General features: G+C 46.1%; 1 protein-coding gene across 8 annotated transcripts in view; it reads left to right on the forward strand.

The window, feature by feature from the left end:
- CLASP1 (cytoplasmic linker associated protein 1) overlaps window positions 1-26019 on the forward strand; it is a 233057-nt gene that overhangs the window by 80283 nt on the left and 126755 nt on the right. The gene's annotated exons all lie outside the window — the stretch shown is intronic.

The raw sequence follows: 26019 nt of genomic DNA on the forward strand, positions 1-26019 counted from the left end.
ACTCAGCAGCCAGACTGATCCCTTTAGAATGTAGCGCAAGTAACGTTAATCCCTTGTTCATCAGAATCCCCCAGAGGTTTCCCAGTGCAGTGACTCACGGTGCCCCACTGGGCCCTGCCTGACCTGCAGCCCCCATTCTGAGGTCATCTACCATTGTTCTTCCTGAAAGTTCTCTTGGCTCCAGCCTGTTGGCTTCCTTGCTAATTTTTAGCATGTTTCTCCTGCTTCAGGGCCTCTGTGCTTGTGATTCCATCTGCTTGAGGCGCTTGTTCCCAGCTGTCATTAGGGCCTCCTCCTTATCCCACCCAGAGCTCGGCTGCAGTCTCGCTTCATTACACAGGCGTCCAGAACAGCGCACCCAGTGTTGTAAGGGAACACTCTCTGCCCTCACCTGATGTGACTTTCCTCCTTAATGAATATTACTGCAGAACTGTTTTTTTGTTTATTCATGAGGGTAAGAACTTTGGTTTTTTTTTCTCTTCTTTATCCTTAACGCCGTTTGGAAGTCATCAGAAAGTCCGTTGCCAACAAGAAGTTTTCTAACGTTGGATACATCACTGTATCATAGCTGTTTCAGGATTGCTAGGGATCTGAGACCATAGCGTAGCCTTCAGATTTTGACTATCTTGAGGCTGTTAAAGAAGTTTGAGTGATTTCCTGCAAAGGGACATAGTACTTGAGGGCAGAGCAGGAAACAGAATCCAGGTCTTTAAGCTCACACTCTAGTTGTGTACCCGTCGTTACCAGTACGGAATTTGTTTTTAAATAGCATGTTTCTTATAAAATGCTTTTTTAAAATTTCTTTTTCATACATTTGTAAAATCGTTACAGTATTAAAATAAAAACGATTAATTATGATTCTGCTATCACCAGCAAATCAGTTTTCATTTTTCTGTATTATCTTCTAATTAATTTTCCTATAACTGTATAATTTGTATGCAGTTTTAACCATGGCATAATTTCTGCATATTACCCTCTACTTTTATATATACTTTTCTTTGTGCTTTCAACTGTATCATTGGTAGAGCTGAGACCAGTGATGAGGGGGGTTGACAGTGTGTGTGGGCAGAGCTGTCCAGCCAATTGCTAGACACGTGCTTTTATTTTGTATTTTTGTTTTTTATTTTGTTTTGTTTTACGCTTATTTTTTTTTATTGGAGTATAGTTGCTTTACAATGTTGTGTTAGTTTCTGCTGTTCAGCAAAGTGAATCAGCTATATGTATACATATATCCACTCTTTTTTAGATTTCCTACCCATTTAGGTCACCACAGGGCATTGAGTAGAGATCCCTGTGCTGTACAGCAGGTTCTCATTAGTTATCTGTTTTATACATAGTAGCGTATATATGTCAAGCCCAATCTCCCAGTTCATTCCACCCACCCCCCCTTCCCCTCTTGGTATCCATAAGTTTGTTTGTTCTCTACATCTGTGTCTCTGTTTCTCCTTTGCAAATAAGTTCATCTGTACCATTTTTCTAGATTCCACATATAAACGATATTATATGATATTTGTTTTTTTCTTTCTGACTTACTTCACTCTGTATGACAGTCTCTAGGTCTGTCCACGTCCCTGCAAATGGCACTATTTCATTCCTTTTTATGGCTGAGAATATTCCATTGTGTATATATATATATATATACCACATCTTTATCCGTTCCTCTGTTGATAGGCATTTAGGTTGTTTCCATGGCCTGGCTATTGTAAATAGTGCTGCAGTGAACACTGGGGTGCATGTATCTTTTCGAATTATGGTTTTCCCTGGATATATGCCCAGGAGTGGGATTGCTGGATCATATGGCAGCTCTATTTTTAGTTTTTTAAGGAACCTCCATACTGTTGTCCATAGTGGCTGCACCAGTTTACATTCCCACCAACAGAGTAGGAGGGTTCACTTTTCTCCCCGCACTCTCCAGCATTTATTGTTTGTAAATTTTTTGATGATGGCCATTCTGACCGGTGTGAGGTGATACCTCATTGCGCTTTTGTTTTGTTTTTTGTTTTTTTTTTTTTTTTTTTTTTTTTTTTTTGCGGTACGTGGGCCTCTCACTGCTGTGGCCTCTCCCGTTGCGGAGCACAGTCTCCGGACACACAGGCCCAGTGACCGTGGCTCACTGGCCTAGCTGCTCCGCGGCATGTGGGATCTTCCCGGACCGGGGCACGAACCCATGTCCCCTGCATCGGCAGGCGGACTCTCAACCACTGCGCCACCAGGGAAGCCCTCTCATTGTGCTTTTGATTTGCATTTCTCTGATAATTAGTGATGTTGAGCATCTTTTATGTGTTTGTTGGCCATCTGTATGTCTTCTTTGGAGAGATGTCTATTTAGGTCTTGCACCCGTTTTTTTCACTGGGTTGTTTGTGTTTTTGATATTGAGCTGCATGAGCTGTTTGTATATTTTGGAGATTAATCCCTTGTCAGTTGTTTCATTTGCAAATATTTCCTCCCATTCTGAGGTTTGTCTTTTCTTTCTGTTTATGGTTTCCTTTGCTGTGCAAAAGCTTTTAAGTTTAATTGTGTCCCATTTGTTTATTTTTGTTTTTATTTTCATTACTGTAGGAGGTGGGTATAAAAAGATCTTGCTGCGATTTATGTCAGAGAGTGTTCTATGCTTTCCTCTAAGAGTTTTATGGTGTCTGGCCTTACATTTAATTCACTTTGAGTTTATTTTTGTGTATGGTGTTAGGGAGTGTTCTAATTTCATTCTTTTATATGTAGCTGTCCAGTTTTCCCAGCATCACTTATTGAAGAGACCAGCTTGACACATGCTTTTAATTGTGTGTGTGTGTATTCGTGTGGTTTTCCAGTTTAAAACTTGTTGACATCAAGATGGAAAGTAATGGGCAAGGAGGTAGCATTGGTGGCAGAAAAGCAAGTTTGTGCTTCATGCCTTTATTATATATGAGACAGAATCTCATTACAGTGCTGGCAATGGGGAGAAAGACCACACCATGTTGGCGGCCTTGCCTAGAAGATTATATATATGCACTCCATGAGTACTTTTTCCCCAGTTTTATTGAGAAATAATTGACCTACATCACTGTATAAGTTTAAGGGATACAGCATGATGGCTTGATTCACATATATCTTGAATATTCTGTGAGTTTTAATGAACTGACAATATGATTTAATCATCAGGAATACCAAAACCCTGTGGCGTTGGGAGCATCCCAGCAACATTTTATTCTAATTGTCCAGGTGTGAATATTGCCCCCCCATTTCCTTATTTTTGTGAAATGTGCATATGTATGTGTGTGTGTCTGTGTGTGTGTGTGTGTGTGTGTGTGTGTGTGTGTGTGTGTGTCTGTGTGTCTGTGTGTGCTTAAAGGGGTAGGGTTGAGGATGAAAACAGTTCTGTTAGGCTCTGTGTTAAAAAATAACAGATTGTAAGAAAGCCTTAACTCAAAATTTCTTAGAGACCTGTTCAGCTTTTTACTGTAGAGGCATACTTAGGAGGCATTGCAGGTTCGGTTCCAGACCCCTGCAGTAACGCGAATAAAATGGGTCACGTGAAGTTTTTGGTTTCCCAGTGCATATAAAAGTTACGTTTACACCATACTGTAGTCTCTTAAGGGTGCGATAGCATTATATCTGGAAAAAAAATACAGTGTACATACCTTAATTAAAAAATACTTTAGGGGCTTCCCTGGTGGTGCAGTGGTTGAGAGTCTGCCTGCCGATGCAGGGGACACGGGGTCGTGCCCCGGTCCGGGAAGATCCCACATGCCACGGAGCGGCTCGGCCCGTGAGCCATGGCCGCTGAGCCTGCGCGTCCGGAGCCTGTGCTCCGCAACGAGAGAGGCCACGACAGGGAGAGGCCCGCGTACCGAAAAAAAAAAAAAAAAAAACTTTATTTGCTAAAAAAATGATAAACATCATCAGACCCTTCAGCAAGTCATAATCTTTTTACAATAGTAACATCAAGGATCACTGATCACAGATCATTATGACAAATACAGTAATAATAGAAAAGTTGGAAATATTGTGAGAATTACCAAAATGTGACACAGAGACACAAAGGGAGCAAGTGCTGTTCGCGAAAATGGCTTCAGTAGATTTGCTTGACGCAGGTTTGCCACAGACCCTTCAATTTGTAAAAAAACAAAACCAAAAAGACGCAGTACCTGCAAAGCACAGTAATGAAAAAGTGCACTGAAACGAGGTATGCCTGTTGATGCGTAGACTTACTATTTTAATTGTTAGAGCCAGAATAGAATAACGGAAAGGCGCATATATAAAGGTTTTAGAATTCCTAACCCAAATAGCTTGGTCTCTCATCAGTAACTTTGGGAGACCAGCAAGGTGTTTAATTGCTGTCAAAAAATAAACCACCTCATTTTCTTCTTTGCTGGAGCCATTGAACATTTAGGTAGCAGGTAGCATAGAGAAGCTGCAGTAGCAGCAGAATAAAAGTCCCCCCCCCCACCCCCGACCCAGCTTCTCCTTTTTATTTGCCCACTGACTTCCAGTGTAAAAGCATTCTTTGAACTCTTTTGGACTTCAGACCATTGAGTCTTCTACTTTTTTCAACCCATCCACCCTCTGCTTTCTCCTGCTTGCTGTTTATACAGCTTGTATCGCAACCTTTCTGAACTTTCTTGTTAGTTCTAGGAGTTTTTGTTGGCTCCTTGGGATTTTCTGCGTAGACAGTCATGTCATCCACAAGCAGGAACAGTTTTGTCTCTTTCTGATGTGTATACTTTTTCTTTCCTTTTCTTGCCTTATTGCACTGGCTAGAACTTCTGCCATATGTAAAATAAGGGTGGTGAGAGTGGACCTCCTTGCCTGGTTCCCAGTCCTAGTTTTCCATAACTAAGTTTGATGTTAACTGTAGGTCTTTTTGTAGGTGTTCATTAGCAAGATGAGGTAGTTCTACTACCTCATTCCTACTTATCTGGCTTTTTATTACAAATGGGTGTTGCACTTTTTTCTGAAATCATCAGCATATTTTATTTATTTATTTTTGGCTGTGTTGGGTCTTCATTGCTGCTCGCAGGCTTTCTCTAGTTGCGGCTCGCGGGGGCTACTCTTTGTTGCGGTGCGCGGGCTTCTCTTTGTGGTGGCTTCTCGTTGCGGAGCACGGGCTGTAGGCGCACAGACTTCAGTAGTTATGGCTCGCGGGCTCAGTAGTTGTGGCTCACGAGCTCTAGAACGCAGGCTCAGTAGTTGTGCCGCACGGGCTTTGTTGCTCCACGGCATGTGGGATCTTCCCGGACCAGGGCTCGAACCCGTGTCCCCTGCATTGGCAGGCGGATTCTTAACCACTGCGCCACCAGGGAAGCCTGATCATCAGCATATTTTAAATATTAAGATATAATTCATACCCAAATAATTTACTTTGTTAAAGTGCATAATTCAGTGGTTTTTCATATATTCAGAAAATTGTGCAGTTATCACCACTGTCTAATTCTAGAAAATTGTCAGCAGCTCCAAGAAAACCTGTGCCCGTTAGCACTAGCTGTTTCCCTGTCCTTCTAGTCCCTGACAACCTGTCTTTTGTCTTTGTGGATTTGCCTGTTCTGGACATTTTATATAAATGGAATCATACGGTGTATGGCTTCTTTCACTTAATATTTTCAAGGTTCATCCACCTGGTAGCATATGTCAGTACTTCATTCCTTCTTATGGCTGAATAACATTTTTTTTTATAAATACACCATGTTTTGTTGATTCACTCAACAGTTGAAGGACATTTGGGTTGAAGTTTGTGCTTTTCAACTTTGTTCTTCTTTTCAAGATTGTTTTGACTCTGCTGGGTTCCTTGCATTTCCATATGAATTACAGGATTTTGGTAGGGACTGTGTTGAACCTGTCGACCAGTTTGAGAAATATTACCATCTTAACAGCATTAAGCCTTCTAATCCATTAATGTAAGATACCTTTCAATTTATTTAGGTCTTGGAATTCTTTCAACAATGTTTTGTAGTTTTCAATTTATAAGTCTTGCACTACTTTGGTTAAATTTATTCCTAAGTATTTTATTCTTTTTGGTCATATTATAAATATAATTCTTTTCTTCATTTTATTTTTGGATTGTTCTTTGCCAGCATATAGAAATAAAGTAGAATTTTATATTTGATCTTGTATTTGGCAACCTTGCTTAACCCATTTTTTAGCTAGATTTTTCCTCTCCAGTGGATTCCTTAGGATTTTCTATATACTAGGTCATTTAATCTGTGAATAGAGATTGTTTTACTTCTCTCTTTCCAATCTGGATTCCTTTTAGGGTGTTGCTTTTTTTGTTTTCAAATGCTTTTTTTGATGTCAATTGATATTGTTTTTCTTTAGCCTGATGATATTGTGAGTTATATTGATGGATTTTTTTCAGGTAATAATCCACTCTTGCATACCTGGAATAAATCCCACTTGGTCATAGTGTACAGTTCTTTTTATACAGTGTTGTGTTCAGTTTGCGAGTACCCTGTCGAGGAGTTTTGCACCTAACTTCATGAGAGAGGTTGGCCTGCACTTGTTCTCACCCCTCGCGCCCCCCCCCCCTTGTCTGGCCTGTTGACTTTTAAGCATGCCAAGTGTCGTTCAGTAAAAACACGCATACGTATATCTCCAGCCATTCTCATTGCTCTGCTTCTCTCCTCCCCTGTACAGCAAACTTATCCTGAGATGGCTGTGTTAAAAAAAAAAACAAAATTCAACTGAGTAAATTTTAAAGATCTACTTGGCTTTATTGAACGAGTCTTGAGTTGGGGAGCATCCCATCTAGCGAGGGTGTGTGTGTCTGGGGGGTTGCTCCAAAAGGAGTAGAGAAAGGGAAAGGTTTTTTAAAGGCAAGACAAGGAAGTCATAAACAGAAAAGATTATTTCAGGCTAAAGTAACCCACCTGTGGGGGACGGGACGGGTCTGTGTGGCAGTGACCTCACCTTCACTGGGGCTGGAGGTCGCCCATGAGACGGGTGACCTCCTTGGTGCCGACCGGGAAATTCCTGACTGACCGCGTGAGACCGCAGTTGGTAGGGAGGTTGAAGCAGCAGTTGGGTTAGGTATTCAGCCCCACTCTGGTGGTGTGGCCCAGTGTAAGTGACTCTGTCATGGGCCTGTGGTTTACTTTTTGAAACATCTGTATTCCCTTTCTCAGTCTCTTCGCCTAGTCACCTCCTCAGACTGCTCCAGGCTCGGGGTCAGCTCACGTCACCGACACAGCTGCTGGCGCTGTTACGGGGTGATGGCCACGCTACTCCACCCGCTGGCATTGCCAGTCTTCACCCTGCCCGGCCTCTCACCATGCTGGACACTGCTGAGCCCCATCTCCTCCTCCTGGAAGCATCCTTCCTCCTTGCCTCCTCTGGCCTAACCGCCTTTTGATGTTTTTTTCCTGCTGTTGGGCTGTTGTTTCTAGGTTTGCTGTCTGCTACTTGCCACTAAATTCTTAAGGCTGGCTTGGTGCTATGCCTTTCTCTTTCTCAGGCAGTGCTCTCCTCTGGGTTATAATTTTCCATGGCCGGAACTCTGTTTACTAGCCAGATAACATGTTTCCATAAATGCGTTCAATGCTGCTAACCGTATGTGAAGGAGCTGCCTGTCTGACATTTCTTCTTGTATTGGAGACACGTACCCAGACTCATGTCCCAAAGACAAAACCCAGAACACCTCAACATGACCTCGTCCTAGCTTCTCTCTGTACATCTCCCGTGGACGACCGCTCCACTGTCCACCCAGGCGTGTGAACCAGGACTTGCCTGTCACCCCGGAGGCCCCACCTTCCTCCCTGCCTGGTGCCTCGCCACTGGCTCCTGTGGCTGTGGACGCCTCTCAGTGGCCCCAGCGCTCTTCTCCAGCCCCTTTGCCCGCACTGTTGAAGCCACCTGCTCGCGGTCCCCCTGCCTCCTCCCCCCGGTCTGGTCTGTTGTGCGACGTCGCCGAAATGAGGGGACCGATCTTTCTCTCTGGATGAAGACTGCTCTGTGGTGGAAGAGACTGAGGCCAGGAGGTCTTCTCCTGTCTCCTTTTTCCTTCAGCCAGGACAGTGTTAAAAACATTTATAAGTATTACCTGCACTGTCACTTTGATGTTAGCCTGAGAGATGTTCACTTTTCAGAAGTCTGAGCAGGTCAGATCCTTGAAGGTGGACACAGCCTGTAGCCAAACTCTCTGGGCGCTCCTGGGGGCGGCCTCAGAGCAAGGTCTTCTGACCCCTTCCCTTTTCATTTCTTTATTTGGAAAATGTTAAATGTATGCTAAAGTGCATAGATGAGAATAATGGAGCCCCATGTGGGCACCACCCAGCTTCACCAGGTCTTGTTTCATCTCCATTCATCAGAAATAATGGGCTGTAAGTGAAGAAGAGCTGGAACACATTATGTCATTCAAGTCGGGTTCAAGACGTGGGCCTGGCCCTTTCTGTATTTTTTAGTAGAAACATTAATATAGAAAATGAGCATCAGTTCCAGATTAGGTATATTCTTCTTAGGAATTTTGCAAGCATTAATCTCCCAAAAATAAGCACACCGTTGTTATCGTCTACTTTTAAGAACAGGGGGGGCTTCCCTTGTGGCGCAGTGGTTAAGAATCCACCTGCCAATGCAGGGGACACGGGTTCAAGCCCGAGTGCCACAACTACTGAGCCTGCGCTCTAGAGTCCGTGAGCCACAACTACTGAAGCCCATGTGCCTAGAGCCTGTGCTCTGCAACAAGAGAAGCCACCACGATGAGAAGCCCACGCACCGCGACAAAGAGTAGCCCCCGCCCGCCGCAACTAGAGAAAGCCCCGCGCAGCAACGAAGACCCAACGCAGCCAAAAAGAAATAAATTAAATAAATAAATTTATAAGAACAGAGGAAAACAAATTACAGTTGGTGGTGACTCCTGTTTGTTTCAAGCGGAGGGAAAGGCGTGAACATCATACGTTAGCTGCGTGCTGATGGTGGCTGTGGGGAGGGCTTCCGTCCCATAGGGTTAGACGAAGGCTTTCCGGGCAGCTCTGTGTTGCAGGTGGATTCTGCCTCCTGCCCTCACAACTCACATGATTAAAAAAAAAATCTTCTTCCTGTTTCAATTCATTGCTCTCAAGATATCCCCCAGTCCTTAGCGGCCTGCTGCAGCCTTCTCAGCCCGGCCCTCCCCTGGGGCCACCTGTCCTCATTACCCTTCCTCTGAGACCCTGCTGCACGTCTCTTCTGTCTCCTCTTTCTTATCTCGCTGTTCCTCATCCTTTCCAGCTCAGTATTCCCTCCCTCTGGCTCTAGAAAGCTTTCCCTGACCTCCCTGTTGGACACTTCCAAGCATCCCCTACTTTGCTGCATTTGGTGATTTGACCGATGTCCCTCTTCTGCATTGGACTCTTAGCCCCCTGAGTACAGGGCATTCTAGGCCCCAAACACCTCCGTCTGTCTTCTGTTCTTAGTCCTGGTGAGTCCTCTGGGGTTGGCTCGTTTGAGGGGCATCAGTGTTTTCCTCTGTAATCTCTTTTATTATTGATAACACAGAGTGCATACGTGGAAACTTTGTACCTGAGGTACCCCAGTCCTTCTTGTTTTCTGCTTTTCCCTATGGATTCTTGGGTACCAGATGAGAGTTAGACCTGAGGAAGAAATGAGTCAAAGGCAAAGAGAGGATGGAAACATGGGGCTCATTTCCAGGTTCCTGAACTGCCTTTGGGCCAGGGTTCTGATGGATGGAAGGCCGCCGTGTTTGATTCGTACGTGTGTATTTCCTAGGCTGACCCGACAAGCCGTCTGTTGAGTGATCTGTCTCTCAAACCCCATTTGTGAAAATTCAGCCTCTGTTCACAGCAGGAGGACTTAACAAGTGACTCAACAGGGACCTAACACTTTAATGAGTGGTGACTGTGTGTGGCCACAGCAGGTGTCCGTTTTGGAGTGTGGGTGCCCGAGTCCCCCACGGGACAGGTAGACAGAGCGTCAGGGAGAAGCCGAAAGGGGCTGCTGTGGACGGGTGTGGCCATCGTTCCTCCTTAGGAAAGGCTTCTCTGCCCCCACACGCGGGCTGTGTGACTCGGGGCACCGCGCTTCCCTCCTGGGAGCCGGCTCGCTCCTGTGCTCTGCAGGGTAAATGAGGTCGGGTGTAAAGCTCCCAGCCGTGCCCGGATGGGGTTGGTGCTCAAAATGATAGGTTTCTCCTCCATTGCTCCATCTCAGGGATATATTCATTTTTTTTTAAATAAATAGAACATCATTTGAGAATAACTCTCATACTTGTGTTTCTTGTAGAGTTTTGGGTGATTTTGGAGTATACATTTAAAATTGAATGCACGTTTCCTTTAACGATAATGCACTTTTTAAAAAATGGTGTTTTTGAGGTGTAATTCACGTACCATACAATTCACCCACTTACAGTATATACTTCAGTCATATTTAGCATATTTACAGATATGTGCAATCATCACCACAGTCAGTTTTAAAACAGTTTTGTCACCGCAAGAGAGAAACCCGGTGTGCGTAGCCGTCACCTTCCTAATTCCCTAACCCCCACCCCTGCCCCAGCAGCTGCGAATCTACTCTACAGACTTGCCTGTTCTGGGCATTTCATGTAAATGGACCCACACAGTACGTGTTGATGTCTGTGACTTGTTTCATTTAACGTGATGTTTTCAAGGTTCGTGCGTGTCGTGGTGCTGGACCACCTTCTCTTGATCCTGTCCATTCATCCAGTGATGAACATTTCGATGGTTGCTACCTTTTTGGTATGGTGAATAGTTTACAGATTTTTGTTGAACGTGTTTTCAGTCCTTTCTGAGTATATACCTAGAAGTGGAATTGCTGGATCCTGTGGTGATTCTGTGTTTGAAGAATTGCATATTCCTCTTCTTGAGGAACTGTCAAACTGTTTCCCACCATGGTTTCCACATTTTATATTTCCACCAGCAATGTGTGAGGGTTCTATTTTCTCCACGTCCTCTCCAAGAAGACAAAACAAAAAACACCGTTGTTTCTTTTCTTTTTAAAAAATGACAGTCATCCTAGTGGGTGTGAAGCGGTATCTCATTATTTTGATCTGCATTTCCCTCATGACTGATGGTGCTGAGTATATTTTCATGTGCTTGTTGGTCATCTGTAGCTCTTACTTGGAAAATCTCTCTTCAAGTCCTCTGCCCGTTTCTAAATTAGTTTATTTGTCTTTTTGTCGTTGAGCTAAAAGAGTTCTTTATATATACTAGACAACAAGACTCTTATCAGATATTTGATTTGCAAGTATTTTTTCCCCATCTGTGGGTTGTCTTTTCACTTTCTTGGCATCTAAGTTTTTAATTTTGATGAATTCTAATTTATATGTTTTTTCTTTCGTTACTTGTGCACAATGCTCCTTTGAGTAAGAAATAAAAGCTCTGGATTTGAGCTAAGTTGAAAGGAACTATTAATGTAATAGCAAGACTCTTAGGGAAGAAATGGGTTTTGTCTTGGGTTGTATTTCTTGACATGTTCAAAATTATATTGTTCTAAGATGTGTAATCGATTATATTTATATAAATGCCACGGACTTCATGTTTTAGAAGTGTAAGACTTGTGACTAAACAGCAGTGAAAAAGCATCTGAGCAGCAACTGGAAATGGGTGTTCTGTCTGTAATAGAATACTTCATCTTTGTATGATTCTTTTTTGTTGCTAGGTTACCTGAAGGCCTTTCAGTTTTGAATGGCAAGAATATGGGAGTTAAAAATATGTTGTTTTATAGATGTTTCTTTTTTCTTTTTTTTTCCATCTCCGTATAATTAGCAAACCCCTTGAAGCAAAAATTACAGTTTTTCCTTCTGTGGGTTTTAAAAAGCAAATTATTTTCTGTGTACGTTTTAAAAATCATGCAGATGTGCTTATGCTCATGGGAGAATCGAATTTTCAGCATGAAAGAGCCAGTAATTATAGACTAGTCATTTGTCCTTTATCTGCAGCCACTTAATGTTCTTTAATTGGATTTGATTGAAATGAGGCCCATGGTTGTTAATTTGGTTAAAAATGTGCATGCTTTTGAGTTTCTTGAGCAAAGCTGACATGTTCATGAGGAAAGAATGAAAGTATCATGCTGGTTCAATCTTGAAAATTCCATAATAAATCTGTAGCTAGAGGAAAAATACTTATTTGCTAACAAAACTGTAAGCTAGATAGTAGATAATCAGAAAATTGTAATGTATCTAGGGCGTCATTTTGCTGCAAAACGCAGCCTGCCCTCTGTCGTTTTACTAAAAAATTTTATAATTTGAAGAACGTTAGATATCATCTCTAAGTTTGTTGGAAATGAGAACTACAAGTCTGAAAACGAATAGACTGACGATGGATTGTTAGGTAAGATCTGAACTGTTGCCCAGCATCGCTGGGACAAAGCATTCATTGAAAGGCAAATTGATTGTCTTTTCTTTATTAAGAAGCTAAGCCGCCGTTATTGTGCAGTCTTTAAAAACAGTGGTTGTGAATAAGTGGATCAGGTCCGATAATGGGTTCCCAGCCCTCCCCCCACTTGTTTACGGGACGCCGCATGTTAGGAGGTTTGGGATTCTGGCTCAGTATCTTAGGCAAGTGATTCCGTAGTCACGGCCGCGGGGATGGTGCACTCCAAGACTGGCAAGGGCACTGGACTGCACCAAGGAGACCGCCCCTAAAATAGCCTGGAAGGGACTGTCTCTGGCGCCAGCTTAAGTAGCTTAGGCTGCAGCTGACAGCTTTCTTTATCATCTGTGTGGGAATGCCATAGCTTTGTGACTTTCTTCTCATTTAAAGTTTATGTTGAGAGCGTTCTCTGTTTTTCCGGGGGGCGGGGGAGGGGGGAGTCAGGTAGTTGGTTAACATTTTTTTCAATACCAGTGTTAAAGAGGGCTCCCCGACTTGCGTCAGATGGGAAAGGTGCCCCCGCCCCTTGAACAATCACTGTTCTGCAGAGTGTAGGCTTTCATTTTGGAATAAGGGCGGCCGCTGTCCTTGGTGCTCAGATCGCACTGAAGAAGCCCTGTGGGTGGAGAGTTTGCTGAGGCGTCAGTGCCTGTGAGCAGGTGTAGCTTTCAGAGCAGTGTTTTTATTTGTACCGCGGTCACTGACGGTCATGACCACTGGGAAAGGTAGGCTATTCTAATATATTCTGGAAAGTGTTTGTAATTATTGCTGCTTAACCAGGAAATAAGATATTTAAGGTATTTTATCGTTGCTTTGAGAACTGAAGATCATGGATGAAACTTAGGAAAATAACTGTTATGAGTATTTGCATTTAGGCAGGAAAAATTGTGGAAGCTGCGGCTCTATTAAGGTTAGTGTTGACCTTCAAGGACCAGGAGAGAGCAAGTAGGCACAGTGAGCCGAGGTTAGCTGTGTTTTCATCAGCCTCTGTTTATTTTATGTGCTTTCAACTTTTTTTTTCTGCTCTCGTGTATTCACAGTATATGGCTCATGAAAATAAATTATTTTGCAATTACAAGACATTTGTTAATAAGTATCGGCTGTCTTGAAAGGACTCTACTGGTTGGAAATTTCTATGGTTTTCCCAACAGTGGGCAGATTAAAAACACATATAAATCAGAATAGTGCAGGGGTGCCGCTTCTGTCTTGAGAATCATTGTATAAAATTTTTTCCTTTTAAAAATAAAGACTTACATTTTTAAAATGCGCAGATGGAACTGGGAAACTATGAAAGAAGCATTGTTTACAAAGGTCTTATTGATTAGCCTTCAGTCTTGCCACGGAGGTTTTGCCAGGTTTTGGCAGTGCTGAAAGGATATGAAAGAGCTCCGTGTGATGGAGGTTTGTGTTGGAAGAAGAGTGCCTTGGACGTGCTGTGAGCTACCTGTATCCCTGTCTAGGTTTCCCGTGGGATGGGCTTCCTGGCAGGCTTTTAACTTGTTGTCTCTGAAGGATATTTCCAAGCCCTTCAGCTGAAAATAGGTATTACACAGAATAAATTGTGCACGGTAACAAGTGTTCGTTTGTCTCCCTGCCGGGAAATTGGCATGTGTCCAGCTCATTGGCTCTGTTCTTTTGCCGTAGATTGTTAAGGTGTGTATATCTGTCTTCTTAATTTGGTTGAGTTTGCCGAAAATGGACATATTGGAAGATGCTGGATTATGTTTCTTAATTATATTTTAAAGTTGAGAATTGAAAGCGTATACTGCTAGTGGTCATTTTTATTTCACCCCTTTTAACAGTATTCTGCATTCAGCTTAAGTTGCTGCAGGAAATCAAAACCTGGGCAGGACAGCTAAATAATTCACGTTCTGAAGTGACCTCTTTTCAGAACCCTTCATTTGAGGATTTGAAAGTGTGTTACTTATAAGTGGCATTTGTCTTAACGTTGTCATCTTGTAGATTTTTTTTTTTTAAACAACAGGGAGACATAATTATGGGGTTGACCATTTTATGTTAAAGACCGTGGAGAAAGCCTTGTGGCTCTGACTTTAAAATAAAGACTGTTCTCTCACTTGATAAATCCTTTCCAATAACCTGTCTCCTTAGTCACTGTTACTCGAAGTGCAGGCTTTAAAAGCATTTAAAAGGGTACTTTTTACCCTAGGGAGCTGCAAGTATAGTAGGAAACAAGGATTAAATGCTGTTTCTTGTAGCAGGGGCATATTTGAATCTTCCTCTGTCAACCATGGTTAATAAGGGACCCATAACAGTCTGTACAATATAATGCCAGCCATTTTCTACTATGGTTCTGCGTATTTTAGTATTTTCAAAGCACTTTCACGAATGTCTCTTGTTTGTTTTTGTTTTCTGATTCTCACAGCAGCCTCAGGAGGAGTAGGCGGGGAGACGGGAGGTTTGAGTTCTCTAAATGGGCTGGTGGCCCCGGACTTCTGCCATCCTCAACCCGCCCTCCTTCCAGCAAACCGTCACCCAGCTCAATGCTTTGCCCCTGTTGTGATAAAACCCTGGCTTTGTTTCTTTGATTCTGAAATTGTGCCATTTTCAGTATAGATGCCTTAGGGAATAGTTTAAAACTGTAAGCATTCAAAGAGATATTATTAAAACAGGCATTGGCCTGTTTAGACACATAGTGATCTGGACACTTGGAAGATGTGACATCCCTAATCAGTTGTTTGCCCAGTGATGGGTGGGTGGGGGCCGAGGGGGGCGGTTCTGGGATTGGAAATCACCTTCTGAACATGACGAGTTTGTTTTTGAGAGCAGTGTGGCATTCCTGGAGGGGAAAGTGCAGGGGAGATGGCGGGGGCCTTGTAGGCCATGCTGAGAAGCTGAGGTTTTTATTGTAGGCCATTTGCTCCTCAGAGTTAAACCTTTAAAAATTGGGTGGAGAGACTGATACAGGGTGACCAACTTTCTTATTTTATTTTATTTTAAAAAATATTTATTTATTTTTGGCTGCATTGGGTCTTCATTGTTACACGTGGGCTTTCTCTTGTTACAGAGAGTGGGGGCCACTCTTCGTTGTGGTGCGCGGGCTCCTCATTGCAGTGGCTTCTCTTGTGGAGCACGGGCTCTAGGTGTGTGGGCTCCAGCAGTTGTGGCTCATGGGCTCAGTAGTTGTGGCTCGCGGGCTCAGTAGTTGTGGCTCGCGGGCTCTAGAGCGCAGACTCAGTAGTTTTGGCTTGCGGGCTCTTAAGAGCGCAGGCTCAGTAGTTGTGGCTTGTGGGCTCAATAGTTGTGGCTTGCGGGCTCTAGAGCGCAGTTGTGGCGCACGGGCTTAGTTGCTCCGCGGCATGTGGGATCTTCCCGGACCAGGGATCAAACCTGTGTCCCCCGCTTTGGCAGGCAGATTCTTAACCCCTGTGCCGCCAGGGAAGTCCCAGGGTGACCAACTTTAATTTCACCAAATATAACATAGCAACAACCAAAAACCCCCACCGTATCTCTTATTTCAGAAAACAAGGGACTTTAACACCAGTAAAAAAAAAAAAAAAAAAAAAAAAAAAAAAGAGAAAGAAAGAAAATGAAATGACGTAATTTAGAATAAATGCTGGTCTTTTAAATGAAAGAAATTTAGCTCTAAGAGAAATTTACAAGTTTTTCCTTGAAGTTCTCAGTTTGGTGCAGACGGGTTAAATCATCCAAAAAGTGTCATCGTTACTGTACGTGATGTTTGGGTCTAGCTGACTGGATCGTAAGCATGTGGACTTCGGATCCCCTCCGTTGGAGTGTGCATCTGTGTCTGCGTGGACAGTGTGTGGCCTGGGCGGGCGGCTGGTCCGTCAGTCCTGGTTCCTCGTGTTCAGGTTGGCAAGCTGCTGTGAGAGTGAATGAGATGATGCACGTAGCACCTGTGTGATGTGGAGACACAGTCTAACGGGAGGTGAAAGTTGGATTTAGCTTGAAAATGACGTGGTTGAGCTTTTTGTTTAGATATGGAAGCTCCCTTAAGAGAAACAAGGTACAGAATCAGATGCAGAATAAGGTCTCTTAAAAAGAAGCTGCCACTAGTGCTCCGATCTTGGTTTCTACCACTGCCAGGGTCCGTGGGGATGGCAGATTTGAGGCCTGGAGCAGGGAATGTACACAGTGAGCCTGGGCGTCTTGCAGCGCCGGACAGTAGGGTCGTACCAAACCAAAAGAAATCAAAACTGTGACGGGGGTATGTCAGCTGTCACAGAGGGCAGCTGAAAGGTTCTCACAGACTAGAGCGAGAAGAGTTTGATCAATAAGGTAGCACCGGATTATGACCCAGAGTGTAAGTGTTGATGAGTCTGTACTGATGCACATCAGTGGTCGAATAATTGTGAACAAGGGGAGGGGTTGGAGGTGAGAGCCATACCAGCTGCACTTCAGGGTGAAGTGAGAGGAGGGGGGCGGGGGGGACGTGGTGGGAGATGGCTGCTGGGCTGAGTGGTGCTGGGACCAGCTGAAGCAGGGCACTCGGAGAGTGAGCAGGTTTGAGTGTGGGGAGATGATTGTAGTTTTGGACACTTGAACTTAGAATTTTATTTGTATGTGGCTTTGATTCACGTGGGTTTGTGTCTTGGAGTAGAGATGGGGCTGGCCTTAGAGGACTAAGATTTATCAGAATGTAGCTGTTTATTGTCAGTTATATTGTCATCTTATTTCTCTCTTTCTTCTTACGTAGAGGTGTGATTATTTGCCTCCCTTGGGTTCTTGAGAATGAAGTCATTAAAGCAGGGATGGAGGATTTGAAGGGTTATTGCACAAGAGGCAGCTAGCTCTTGGTGCAGTGGCTTTAATATGAGAAGACATTCTGGTAGGGACCCTCTCCCAAAGTTGGCTCTGGATTTTTCCAGCTGACTTGCTTTTGCTCCTGTGTAGTGGTTGTCAGGAAGAATTGGGTCAGGGTTGGTACAGTGATAATTAAAATGACATTTCCAGACGAATGCAAAATGTAGATCTGATATTTGTGGGATTTGGTTTCTGACATTAATTAAGCACAATACCCTTTTGGCCAAGTTCAAAGGTAAAATAAGTCCTGTGGTCAAAAGGAGAAAAGAAGATTAAATCAGGGAAAGGATCCATTGTAATTTTTGTTACTGTGCCATTCAGAGATTACCCAAGGTTTTGAAAGATTAGTTGCTGATTCCTAGAAGATTAGTTTTCAGTCATCAATATGCAGATTTTGTCCACAGCAGTTAAAGTTGCTTAAAACTCCCCCCTTTCCGTGAAATAGTAAAAATGTAAGTCCAAATATGTTCACTTAAAATAAATATCTTCGGGCTTCCCTGGTGGCGCAGTGGTTGAGAGTCTGCCTGCCGACGCAGAGGACACGGGTTCGTGCCCCGGTCCTGGAAGATCCCACGTGCCGCGGAGCGGCTGGGCCCGTGAGCCATGGCCGCTGAGCCTGCGTGTCCGGAGCCTGTGCTCCGCAACGGGAGAGGCCACAACAGTGAGAGGCCCACGTAACACAAAAATAGATAAATAAATAAATATCTTCGTGTAATTTTGGAGCACTTGAAAAAATCCTTTCTTTCTTTCTTTCTTTCTTTATTTTTGGCTGTGTTGGGTCTTCGTTGCTGCGTGTGGGCTTTCTCTAGTTGCGGTAAGCGAGGCCTGCTCCTTGCGGTGCGTGGGCTTCTCATCGCGGTAGCTTCTCTTGTTGGGGAGCGCGGGCTCTAGGTGCGCGGGCTTCCGTATTTGTGGTGCACGGGCTTACCTGCTCCGCAGCATGTGGGATCTTCCTGGACCAGGGCTCGAACCCGTGCCCCCTGCATTGGCAGGTGGATTCTTAACCACTGCGCCACCAGGGAAGCCCTAGAGTACTTTTGTGAGAAGTTTAAGTACCAGTTTAAGTGCCCTACTCTAACTTATTACCATGCAGATGATTGGGGTTATTATTATTGATAATTACCAGCCTGTTCAGCCGTCTGTGTGCCTGTACTGCCCTGGGGTCAGTCCTGATCGCTGCCTGGGTTTCTTCAGCCCAGGGACTTGGTACACACGGACCCCACTGGAGTCCACACTCCTCGTCACCCAGCTCAGCAACTGCTCAGCTTCCAGGCACCACCGTCATGGTGCGGAGGCCTCGGGGTCCCTTCCCTGGGCCTCTGTAACCTCTAGGAATTTCCTCTCTGAAGCCTCCCCGTGCTGCTGGCCGTCAGCTCTGAGAGTGGGAAGCACTTTTTTCTCTGAACTATTGGCATCCAGTTAAGGGCCTGGCACAGAGTGGGCACCTAAAGACCTTCTGAGTACACAGGTAACGGGTATGTGAATGATGCTCACTCTGCAGGTGAGGGACAGGCTCAGGGGAGCCCAGTAACTTGTCTAAACTAAAACAACGCCAGGGATGTCAAAGTCTGGACAAGAGCTCTATGAAACCTGTGTACTTTTCACCACACGCCACCTCCCAAGGTTACAGTCACAGGGGGAGGATTGAACTCCAGTTATTGTTATCTTTTCTCAGTGGAACCGCACACTAACTGGTTTACCCCCGTGCTAGAAATGCCAGGGTCTTTATCCAGCACGAAAGCGTGTAGCGCTGAGGTCGGAACGCTTTCCTTGGCCCCTCCTCTCTGGTGGGCATGCACACAGAGGCTGCTTCTAGGCTCAGCCCATCACCTGACTGCACATGTGACTGTACCACCTGTGTGCACCGGATGCCCAGACATCGAAAACAGATCTACCACTGACCTTTGGAATTGGGAGAACTGATTGAGCAAAGCAGGAAAAATAGTAGAGTAGTTAGGATGGGCTTCGTGGGTTCTTCTTATAGCCAGGTTCAGGGCTGAGTAAGTGTGTACATTTGATTTTTATAAAAATGAAATTGGAAAAGAAAACAGTTGAAAGGCCGTCTTCTATCTTAAAGTTCAGTTTTGGTGTCTTTAGTTTACTTGGGTTTCTTTGGACAGAAACGAGAATCGGGTTTGAGTGTGGCTCTCTGCGTTCAGACACCCACAGCTAGGGCGGCTGTCATGGCGGTCCTAACAGCTGCCTGCACCTGCTGGTGGCCACGAGGCTGGAGCCACAGGGTCCTGAGTCCGTGGTGCCCTTTCCAGAGAGGAAGGACAGCCCTGCCCTAGGGCCCTTTCCTGCGAGAGCACGCTCTCTACCCTTTTTTGCTTCGCTGTTCACGGTACATTGGAACTTTGCTGCTACCCTTTCTCCCCGTCCTGCTCTTGAATTCTCTGCTCGTGACAGAGATGCCTGAGTGATCCTTGCCCCTGTGATGATGGTGAGCTTTGGGTCTTTGGTGGAAGCCACCCCGTCTAAAATGTCTCTCACGACCCCCTCTGCCTTTTCCCTCCTCCGCTGCTCTACGCTCTGGTCTTCTGCTGCATCACCCTTATCACGGGTTATCTGTCATACTTGCGTTTGCAAATGTATTCTCTCTCTTTATAGCGCAGGTTGCCTGCGGGGCGGGAGGGGAGCCTGCCCTTTCGTTCTTCCTGTCTTCCCAGGGCCTGGCAGAGTGTCCGGAAGGGACTAGACCCTCCCGCAGTCACCGGATGGGACAGGAGGGACAAAGGAGGGAAGTGGTTGTCAAAGTCAGGCAGCCGCCAGCCTGCGGTCCTTTTGTGAATTTCTTCAAGGAGAGCAACGCTTTGCTCGTGCATTAGAACTTCAGAAAGAGGGTCTGTTCTCTCCTGCCATTCTCTCCTCATTCCTTTCCTCTCCTCTGTTTTTCTTCCCTCTTCCCCACCAGGTTCCTTTTTCATCTCTCTGCTTTCTTCCCTCCCACTGCTGGGAGGAGCCCATTAGCTACTGGAAGGCAGTCTGCTATCAGAGCACATTTTTGAGCCGGGCTGAGGGGCTGTGATGGGGTCCCTCCGTCTGCCCAGAGGTGCCTGCGAGGCTGACTTTTGACCGGTGGCCAGAGGGGAGCGAGGGTGTCTGCTCTCGTAAGCAACCTCACATGGCGGTCTCCTTTGGCGTAACTGGGAAGCTGTTAGGTGGGAATTGGCTTGGGAGCTGGGGAGGGCTGCGGGGCTCAGGGTAACGGTGAGCTGGCCCTGGTGGCAGCCACGTGGTCTGTGTGCTCACGTGCCCTATTCTTAGGGCCAGGAAATAAGCACATGATCAGTGTGAAGGACAGTTATCAGACAAGTAATTTCAGCAGTAGGCTTACAATTTACCAGAAGCCTCTCTGAGGATATCCTGCACCTTATGTAGTATAACTGTACTTACTTGTACTTTCTCCCCTTAAAATACACAGGCTCACAGCCTCCCGTGGTGTTGATATTGCCCTGAGCTTTCCTTTGCTTGCTTCCTGTTTTTAGCCTGCAGCTGGGTGGCCTCTACACCTGGCCAGGCATCAGAATGTCTGTCTTAGAAGCCCTTAGCCGGCAGGGACTCAGTCTGGATGATTCTCTAGACAAATAACAGCAACAAATCTGAGTGCCATTAACAGTTAATGGGCCCAGACGAGATTAAAAGAATTTTAGAAAGCAAACTACTTTGAAATTTTCAAACAAGTGATTCTTGCTTTATTAATGTTTGCTTTGTAATTATGTAAATAATCATGGCATTGTGAACTCCCAAGTAGCTAAGAGAGTAAACTCAGTAAAAGATACTAAGGCCTTAGCAGTAGCAAATCGGTTTTTAGCCTGTGTGTGTTACAGTTATCCAAAGGCCCTATTCTTCTTAACACCATGGAACAGCATCAACTGAAATGTGACTTTTAACTTTTCAGATGGTAAGACTGGAATTGTTCAGATTGAATGAAAATTGCCCTAGAGAAACACGGCCCAGTAATAGCTGGAGAAGATGAAACAGACCCAAACTCTTGCTGCAGTTACTCAGGGATGTTTACTTGGAAGGATCGCCAGATTCTTAAAATTCACAAGACTGTGAATGTTTGTTCATTACAATGGTTAATTCTTTCTTAGAATCTCTTTTTGAGCTGTCCTGAGCTTGACTGATCTGTTTCATGGGATTTAGTGTAATCCCTTGGTAATCCCTTTGATAATCTTGTTTCCTAGGAGAGAAGCCTGAAGGTAGCTAAACATTCATGGCCAGAGAATACAAGAGTCAGTAGTGAACTGACTTAAACTTTCTACGGGGCTCTGTGCAGGGGCTGAAGCAGGAGGGATTCCAAGTTGTGTGAGGAACTGTCTTCTGCCCCAGAGCACCTGTGGCATCTGGAAGAGAGAGAGAATCACACAGATGACTGCTGATTTAAGCCCCCTGTGCCCTCTCCTCCTCTGGCCGAGTGACCTGGGTTTGGGTGGCTCGTGGAGGACGGTCCCAGGTCCCCGCTCTGTGACCCTCGCGGACAGTAGGAGCGTGAGAGGGAGAGGCACCCCTGGGGCAGGCTCCTCCTGCATTTCTCTCGCCCTGGACCTGTCCAGATTTTAAGGCACTAACACACCTATGTCTGGGAATGACGATTCTTGGCAGAATGGAAAGCCACGTTTTCCGTCTGGCTGGGAGTTCGTGGTTGCTCACCAGACCATGTTAATACGGGGACAGTTCAAGTCTTCCCCGAGCTCCGTGGCCAGCTCTTCCGGCAGGAAGGCTGGTCCATCCCCGTCTTCCCTACTTCACCCCCTGAGTTACTCAGGATAATAAAGTAGCCATCTCTTTGCATCCCTCCCTTTCGGTTGGTTCCAAGGATGAGTTTATAGTCTTTCTGAGGTGTGTTGGGAGATACTCTTCTTCAAGGTTGATCTTCTGTACCTGATGATTACTGTGTCGCCGTGGGTTCTTTTCTTTGGGGAAGGCATCGTATTAACAGGGTTAGTTTTAGTTGGGCCTTCACACTGGTCAGGAGATGCCAACTTTAGTAACTCAAACCGCTGGGCACGACTTGGCGACTGTGTCCTCTGCTCCCCGGCGCCCAAGATGGGGATAGTCCCAGAACGGTGGGGCTCCTGGACCCGTCTGTGTGCAGAGGGCCGCTGGCTAGTTAGTCCCCTTTCTCTTGCCCCTCCTCCATCTGTCCGGGAGGTGTCTTTGGAATGTGTGCTCTCTCACCGTGTGTTCACTCAGCGTGATGGTCTACTGTGTTCCTGAAGCGTGTAGGCTGTGCACCCATTTAAAGCATTTCATGGTCCCAGTTCACATGAAGTCCTCCGGTATCGGACACAAGTGATGGAGTGAGTCACGTCAGAGGGTCGGGGCGGGGGTGGTGGTGCACAGGGAATCCTTTCTGGCTGATTCAGCCCTGTTCTATGTGCCCCTCTTCTGTACCCACTTGGCATATCCTGTGCGTGCCTTGAGCAAAGCGTCACAATGAGTCATAACTGCTGCGGGTTGTGTGTGTCTGTTTCCCACTCTGGACCGTGAACTCCAGGATGAGAGCCACGCCTTCCTGTCTGCATCCCACCTCCCAGCAGAGTACTGGGCACAGAGGTGTCCTTGGTAAATGAATGCAGAAGAGACGAAGGAAGGAAGCTGCACGTGGTGTGCTCTTAGTATTCTGAGGAGGTGTCCTCTCCAGTAACCCCCACTCCCGCCCCCAAGGGGACAAGTCCACTGCCTCTGGGCATCCATCCAGTTTTGTTACAGAAGCAACAAAGTGGGTATTCTGAGACCACATCACCTTTCAGGTGACCCTGTGCCTTGGACTTGAACTTCCAAGTCACAGGCAGTCCGTGGAGGGTTTAGAGAGAATTTAAAAGTTGGTGCCACTTGGTGGAAGCAGATTCCTAATTTAGCTTTTTTTCCCCTTTACCTTATAAATGACACATTTCTTTCCTGTGACCCTGAGAAAATTGTCATTGAGACCAACCCAAGGGTTCTTGACAAGGGGGCAGGTGGATCCTTCCTTCCATTTTGGAACCAGCTCTACAGAAGGGAGTTTGAGGCATTCTTCTGTTTCTCAAAAACGTCCCTACATTTCTTTTACTATATAACCTGAATTAGTTCTATGCCTTTTATAAGAGCATTAAAAGAATTCTGTTCCTCTAAAATATGACACAAATGAACTTTTCTATGAAACAGGAACAGACTCACAGACATAGAGAACAGACTGGTGGTTGCCAATGGGGAGGGAGGTGGGGGAGGGATGGGTTGGAAGTTTGGGATTAGCAGACGCAAACTGTTATATATAGGATGGATAAACAACAAGGTCTGGACTTCCCTGGTGGCGCAGTGGTTAAGAATCCACCTGCCAATGCAGGGGGCACGGGTTCAAGCCGTGGTCCGGGAAGATCCCACATGCCACGGAGCAGCTAAGCCCGTGCACCACGACTACTGAGCCTGCGCTCTAGAGCCCACGAGCCACAACTACTGAGCCCCCGTGCCACAACTACTGAGCCTGCACTTTAGAGCCCACGAGCCACGACTACTGAGCCCGTGTGTGGCAACTACTGAAGCCCGTGCACCTAGAGCCTGTGCTCTGTAACAAGAGAAGCCACCACAATGAGAAGCCCCTGCACCACAACGAAGACCCAATGCAGCCAAAAATAAATAAATAAATAAATTTATAAAAAGACAAAAAACCAACAAGATCCTACTGTGTAGCACTGGGAACTATATTCAGTATCCTGTGATAAAACCACAATGGGGTAGAATATTTAAAAAGAAGAATGTGTATGTATAACTGAATCACTTTGCTGTACAGGAGAAATTAACTCAACATTGTAGATCAACTGTTCTTCAGTTAAAGAAAAAAGAATTCTATTCCTAATTCTTCAGCTCCATCCACATTTTTTTTTTTTTTTTTTTTGCGGTACGTGGGCCTCTCACTGCTGTGGCCTCTCCCGTTGCGGAGCACAGGCTCTGGACGCGCAGGCTCAGCGGCCATGGCTCACGGGCCCAGCCGCTCTGCGGCATGTGGGATCTTCCTGGACCGGGGCACGAACCCGTGTCCCCTGCATCAGCTGGCGGACTCCCAACCACCGCGCCACCAGGGAAGCCCCAATCCACATATTTTTGAAAGGTTGCTTTTTTGTACTCAGGGCATCACACAGTGACAGAGTGTAACAGCTGCTGTTTGTTGAGCAGTTGGAGTTTTCCTACCTTTGCGTATATTCTTTCTAATCTGTGTGACACCCCCTTCAAGTGGTACAGAGAGCCCCTTGATTGTAAATGGTACACCTCCACTCCAGGTATATAAGTAGAAAGGGGGATCAATTGGCTTGGGTAACCGAGGGGTCTTGTTTTGTCCCCAGGCACACAGACGCAGTGTTGGCCTCCGCTCTACCCCGACTTCTGCTCTGCCTTCTTCTGCTGGCTTCCCGCTTCCCTCTTAGGCTGGGGCCTCCCTTCTTTGGGCTGCAGCAGTGCTAGGCTGCCCTCCACCTGGCCCCAATCCTGCAGAAAGACAGGCTCTGCCGTGACTTAGGTGGCAGGTGGGGCAGAGCCTCTGGGTCCCGCCCAGCCCCGAGGCAGGGCTGTGGTCACAGGGGGGCGTCCCCCAGGTCTGTCGGAGCTGGCAGTGGAGGAGGGCTGCCTTCAGATGATCCCTGTTGGTGGGCAGTATCACTCTTTTTTCACAGACAGGGAAACAGGAGCCAATTTCCATTCTGTTAAACCTCTTTTTATTTTACTTTAATTAAATAAAGTGGAAGCAGGTTTATTTAGAGAGATACACGTTGCATAGGCAGAAGGCGGACTCCGTTTTTAAACCCCTTTTTCAGCCTCGAGGTTGGTCTTGATGGAGGTGCAGGCCGGTGGCCGTGGCCCCGCGGGGGGACAGGCTCACCGCCCAGCACCTGCTGTGCGTTCCTCCCCCACGAGGCTGGCCGCGGGCTCTGCCGCGTCTCTCCTGAGCTGCTAGCTGTAGAGCAGCGGCCAGCACGTTCTCCATCCGACGCCGAGGAAGAAGCGCGCCCTGACCTGCGCGGGGAGGGCTCATCAGTTGTCCCTGGCGGTGCCGGTGTCGGCGCAGCTTTGCTCTGGGTCCCCTCACCTCTCCTTTCCCTCTCCAGCTTCTGATTGTGTCTGCCCCAGTTGCTTCCCCTTTTTGCTCCCTTCTTAGGGGATGAGTAAGCCTGAACTGAATTTCCTCTTGTCCCATTTGGCCCCCACCCTCTCTGCTGGCTCATCTGCTCTGCGGGCGTCGGGTGGACACGCGCACGGCCGAGGGGGTGGAAACTCATCCTCGGCGTTGAACTTGCCCGTGCTTCAGCTCTGCTTTTTTGTGATGGACAGTGGGTGACTGCAGCCGTAACACACTCTCAGCACCCTCGTTGCTCCCGTTGCGCCATGTCCGGTTTTGTTCTGTGAAATGTGCCAGTGTTTCCCGCCAGGTTAAAGTTTTTCTACGCCTTGTGCTCTGAAATGCTTAAAAAGCATTTCTTAATTTTGTACACAGGGCAGAGGAAGTTTTGTTTCAGAATATGGATATTGAAGGGTGTTCGTCACTGAGCACTGTTAAGTAGGACTGGTCCTAGTTAGTACTGATGCCAAAAGCTCAGCTTCTCTGTGCACCGGTGCCGAATCCAATCCCAGAGACAGAGTTCTGGGTGAAGCAGAAAAGAATAGCTTTATTGCTTTGCCAGGCAGAGGGGGACACCGTGGGCTCCTGCCCTCAAAACTGTGTGTCCCAAGCTGGGAGGATTTGATGAGGAGTTGTTTAGCAGTAGTTCAAGGGTGGGATTGCTGTTCTAATCTGCCCTTTGGAACTCAGGGAAGGAGGTCATGGAGGCTGGAGTCTTGCCTACAAGAAACGGGTGACAAAAAGGCTTTCATGCCCAGAAGCCCCTCAGGGTCCTTCTTGGTTTCACTGCTGGTCCATACTGACTGGGTTTGGGGGGGGGGTACACTTACCCCACTCCCCATATTTTGA

This window comes from Phocoena phocoena, chromosome 7 (genome assembly GCF_963924675.1).
Source record: "Phocoena phocoena chromosome 7, mPhoPho1.1, whole genome shotgun sequence".
NCBI classification, from domain to species: domain Eukaryota; kingdom Metazoa; phylum Chordata; class Mammalia; order Artiodactyla; family Phocoenidae; genus Phocoena; species Phocoena phocoena.